Source organism: Schistocerca nitens, chromosome 7 (assembly GCF_023898315.1).
Source record: "Schistocerca nitens isolate TAMUIC-IGC-003100 chromosome 7, iqSchNite1.1, whole genome shotgun sequence".
Taxonomy (NCBI): Eukaryota; Metazoa; Arthropoda; class Insecta; order Orthoptera; family Acrididae; genus Schistocerca; species Schistocerca nitens.
Window position 1 is genome coordinate 91024956 of NC_064620.1, and position 6000 is coordinate 91030955.

The window sequence follows — 6000 nt, forward strand, 5'->3', positions numbered from 1 at the left end:
GCTGAGCAGTATTCAAGCACTGGGCGAACAAGCGTACTGTAACCTACTTCCTTTGTTTTCGGATTGCATTTCCTTAGGATTCTTCCAATGAATCTCAGTCTGGCATCTGCTTTACCGACGATCAACTTTATATGGTCATTCCATTTTAAATCACTCCTAATGCGAACTCTCAGATAATTTATGGAATTAACTGCTTCAAGTTGCTGACCTGCTATATTGTAGCTAAGTGATAAGGGATCTTTCTTTCTATGTATTCGCAGCGCATTACTCTTGTCTACATTGAGATTCAATTGCCATTCCCTGCACCATGCGTCAATTCGCTGCAGATCCTTCTGCATTTCAGTACAATTTTCCATTGTTACAACCTCTCGATACACCACAGCATGATCCACAAAAAGCCTCAGTGAACTTCCAATGTCATCCACAAGGTCATTTATGTATTGAGTAGAACTTTGTGTCACACGGTTTGCGAATTACATCTGCATCTACATCTACATTTATACTCCGCAAGCCACCCAATGGTGTGTGGCGGAGGGCACTTTACGCGCCACTGTCATTACCTCCCTTTCCTGTTCCAGTCGCGTATGGTTCGCGGGAAGAACGACTGTCTGAAAGCCTCCGTGCGCGCTCTAATCTCTCTAATTTTACATTCGTGATCTCCTCTGGAGGTATAAGTAGGGGGAAGCAATATATTCGATACCTCATCCAGAAACGCACCCTCTCGAAACCTGGCGAGCAAGCTACACCGCGATGCAGAGCGCCTCTCTTGCAGAGTCTGCCACTTGAGTTTATTAAACATCTCCGTAACGCTATCACGGTTACCAAATAACCCTGTGACGAAACACGCCGCTCTTCTTTGGATCTTCTCTACCTCCTCCGTCAACCCGATCTGGTACGGATCCCACACTGATGAGCAATACTCAAGTATAGGTCGAACGAGGGTTTTGTAAGCCACCTCCTTTGTTGATGGACTACATTTTCTAAGCACTCTCCCAATGAATCTCAACCTGGTACCCGCCTTACCAACAATTAATTTTATATGATCATTCCACTTCAAATCGTTCCGCACGCATACTCCCAGATATTTTACAGAAGTAACTGCTACCAGTGTTTGTTCCGCTATCATATAATCATACAATAAAGGATCCTTCTTTCTATGTATTCGCAATACATTACATTTGTCTATGTTAAGGGACAGTTGCCACTCCCTGCACCAAGTGCCTATCCGCTGCAGATCTTCCTGCATTTCGCTACAATTTTCTAATGCTGCAACTTCTCTGTATACTACAGCATCATCCGCGAAAAGCCGCATGGAACTTCCGACACTATCTACTAGGTCATTTATATATATTGTGAAAAGCAATGGTCCCATAACACTCCCCTGTGGCACGCCAGAGGTTACTTTAACGTCTGTAGACGTCTCTCCATCGATAACAACATGCTGTGTTCTGTTTGCTAAAAACTCTTCAATCCAGCCACACAGCTGGTCTGATATTCCGTAGGCTCTTACTTTGTTTATCAGGCGACAGTGCGGAACTGTATCGAACGCCTTCCGGAAGTCAAGAAAAATAGCATCTACCTGGGAGCCTGTATCTAATATTTTCTGGGTCTCATGAACAAATAAAGCGAGTTGGGTCTCACACGATCGCTGTTTCCGGAATCCATGTTGATTCCTACATAGTAGATTCTGGGTTTCCAAAAACGACATGATACTCGAGCAAAAAACATGTTCTAAAATTCTACAACAGATCGACGTCAGAGATATAGGTCTATACGAGATGGCAGAGCTAGAGATACAACACGTCTGCATTAAATTTTGCGTTTACCCTTACAGAGACACACCAAATAATGCAGAAAGCCTGCGACGGTCAGTGCTTAAGCCGCACTCGGTGTTACGAATGGCTCACACGGTTTAAACATGGCCGGACGGAAGTTAAATATGACCCTCGATCGGGATGTCCTTCGATATCTACTGACTACGCTCACGTTAGGAGCATTAACGAAATTGTGTGTGGAAATCGAAGACTGACTCTCGAGCGATTTGAGAAGAATGTAACATTTCAGTTGGATCATGTCACGAAATCTTGACACAGCATCCTGGAATGCATCGTTTTAGCGTCAAGTTCGTTCTACGGCTCATGAGTCAAGAGCACACTAAATTACTGTGCTTCCTCATCCTCCGTACTCTCCAGACCTGTTCCCTGCGGACGTTTTTTTATCTCCAAAGTTGGGTGGTGGGGTTTCGAGTACCGCTAAATAGGTCAGGTGTCCACTACACACAGGAGGCGGGTTACACGGGTAGCGGGGGCTATGTGGCGTGTACTGGGCAGTTTTTTAGGTTACACAGTCTCGGGAAAGATCAAAAAGGGCTCCAGTTTCAAAGGGTACAGGGCACAGAAACGACAAGAATCGACCAAGCAACGGTTGGTATTGTAGTTGTAAACTGTAGCTGTGTTGGAAAAGTACGAGTGCTTCAAGCGCTGATAGAAAGCACTGAAGCTGAAATCATTATAGGAACAGAAAGCTGGCTAAAGCCGGAGATAAATTCTGCCGAAATTTTTACAGAGCCGCAAACTGTGTTCAGAAAGGATAGATTAAATAAAGTAGGTGGTGGTGTGTTTGTGTCTGTTGGTAGTAGTTTATCTTGTAGTGAAGTTGAAATAGATAGTTCCTGCGATTAGCCGAACGGTCTAAGGCACTGCAGCCATGGACTGTGCGGCTGATCCCGGCGGAGGTTCGAGTCCTCCCTCGGGCATGGGTGTGTGTGTTTGTGCTTAGGTTAAGTAGTGTGTAAGCTTAGGGACTGATGACCTTAGCGGTTAAGTCCCATAAGATTTCACACACATTTTTGAATTGTTCCTGCGAATTACTATGGGTAGAGGTTATACTCACAGGCGTACCAAAATAATAATTGGCTCCTTCTACCGATCCCCCGACTCAGATGATGTAATAGCTGAAAGGTTCAAAGAAAACTTGAATCTCATTACGAACAAGTACCCCACTCATACAGATATAATTGGTGGAGACTTCAATCCAGCCTCGATTTGTTGGTGAAAATACATGTTCAAAGCCAGTGGTAGACAGAAAACATCTTCCGAAATTGTACTAAATGCTTTCTCTGAGAATTACTTTGAACAATTAGTTCATGACCCACACGAATTGTAAATGATTGCGAAAACACACTTGACCTCTTAGCCACAAATAATCTTGATCTAATAGAGTGCGTCATGACGGATACAGGGATTAGTGAACACAAGTCAGAGTAGCGAGGCTCAAAACCGTATCAACCAAAACCACTAAAAATAAACACAAAATATATCTATTTAAAACAGCAGATAAAAATTCGCTTTATGCCTTCTTAAGAGAGAGTCTCCATTCCTTCCAAGCTAATTATGTAAGTGTAGACCAGATATGGCTCAAATTCAAAGATACAGTATCGACAGCAATAGATAGATTCATACCGCATAAATTAATAAGAGACGGGACTGATCCACCATGGTACACAAAACACGACAGAACACTGTTGCAGAAGCAGCGAAAAAAGCATCCCAAATTCAGAAGAAAGCAAAATCCCCAAGACTGGATAAGTTTCACGGAAGCTCGAAATTTAGTGCGGACGTCAATGCGAGAGGCTTTTGACAGTTTCCACAATGAAACATTGCCTCAAAATATAGTAGAAAACCCAAAGAGATTCTGGTCGTATGTAAAGTACACAACAGTCAATACCATCACAGCGCGATAGCGATGGAAATGTTACCGATGATGGTGCCACTAAAGCTGAGTTACTAAATACAGTTTTCCGTAATTCCTTCTCGAAAGAAGATGAAGTATATATTCCAGAATTCGAGACCAGAACAGCTGTTAGCATGAGTGACATAAAAGTAGATATCTTAGTTGTGGCGAAACAACTCAAATCACTTAAGAAAGGCAAGTCTTCCGGTCCAGATGGTATACCAATGAGGTTCCTCTCAGAGTATGCAGACACAATAGCTATTGTTTATTGCTAGCGCGTAATTGTAGAGAGAATCTCCTTTGTAGTTGCAGTCTTTCATTGTTGTACAGTAAAACAGTTGTGGCATGCATGTAGATTTGCACCAAGTGTTTCGCAGCTGCGCTTGCAATTAACTACATATTATTTTCAGTGCTATGTTAATGTGTTCTCTTATTTTTGCTCTTCAAATTGTGCTTTTCTGTGTTATCGTGTGAAATATTGTGACAATAATGGCGTGTGAAAAACGTAACACTAGGTTTCAAAGTAAACTGAGAAATAATAGTGACGATGAGCGTAGCTTATCAGCACCACTGTGTAGTGAATTAACAGACATTCGAAGTAGTACTTTGGTAATTGTGCATAGGGAAATGGAGCGGGCGGCAAATAATGGTGTAGACAGTGAAACAGGTAGTGAACAAGGAAGCATTATCGATCGATCGGTCGGCAACAGCTCGCCTCAGGAATCCGAAATGACAAAACACAATATTGCAAATACTGTAGACTTAGGTTTTGGGTCCTCACCGTTTTCTCAAATGAGTCAAGACACATTTTCTGCTTGTCAAAATGTGAATGTTGCCGGTGAAAATGCACTGCCAAAAGCATAGAGAAACAGATTCCAGACACTAATACATTATTATTGCAATTAATGCAACAAATGGAAAAAAATCAGAGACAAATGGGACAAAGGCTTCAAAAGTTAGACACAATGGAACGACACCAGAGACAAACACAGCAACAGTTAGACACAATGGAACAACACCAGAGACAAACACAGCAACAGTTAGACACAATGGAACAAAATCTTCACAAGTTAGACATAGTGGAACAAAATTTTAAAAAGTTAGACACAGTGGAACCAAATCTTAAAAAGTTAGACACAATGGAACAAAATCTTCATAAGTTAGACACCACGCTTGAACAAACACGTGAAGATTTAACTACTGAGTTACATAACATCGAATCGAAATGTCAAAAAGTCTGTAATGACGTAAAAACACAAATTTGTGAGCATTTCCAACCTATTTTTTTTTGCGTCATGAAAATGCATTACAGAATCACGAAGCAGCCATAAAAGAACTGCAAACTATTGTTCATGAAAATCACGACACCTTGCAAGCTAAAATTGACTCACTTGCATCTACCGATTCGGTTACGCAACTTGCAAAAACTCAAGAAAACTTAAAGGACACAGTAGATACGATTTCAACACAAATGGACACTCTGAAACTTGGTTCAGAAAAACACACTGAGGAAATAAGTACACTATCGGAGAAAGTAGCCGAACTTTCGCATCAGTTCACTAACTTATCTGCAAAGGTAGATGATGATCTGAATGACACAAGACCTGTAGCCATCACTGACACAGAAGAGTATGAACAAATTAAGAAAATGAAACAAAATCAGAATCAAATTAATACGCAATACAAAAGAGAAATCCGGGAAGTACAAGATCAGTTGGCACAAGTAATACAAAAATTTCATATTTCAGAGGGTACTCGCGCTCCATCACGGGAAGAGGAACTTAGAAATACGGAAAAGACACAAAATAATAACACAGGGCATTTCGGAAATTATGAAAGAAATTGGCAAGGTGCACCGAATTTTGAGATGGAACCGCCGACACGACGTAACAATGACCGATATGCTACTCGCCGACACGGTGATTTTGATTATAAGCTGTTCATTACTACACGTAAATTCAAAACATTTAAGAATTCTGGCAACGACATTCATCTACAAGTATGGCTCCATCAATTATCTCATTGTTTTCCTTCCAACTGGTCGTTAGAACACAGATTAGAATTTATGTGTGGCTATTTAGAGAATGAACCAGCTGTAAGAATGCGATCGGTCATTCACGATTGTCACAGTGAAGGAGAATTTTACCATGCCTTCCTCTCAGCATATTGGTCTCAAGCTACACAAGACCGAGTAAAACATAGCATCATGATTATGAAACACTTTGAACAATCTGAATTTTCCAGTCTTGTCAAATATTTTGAAGACAT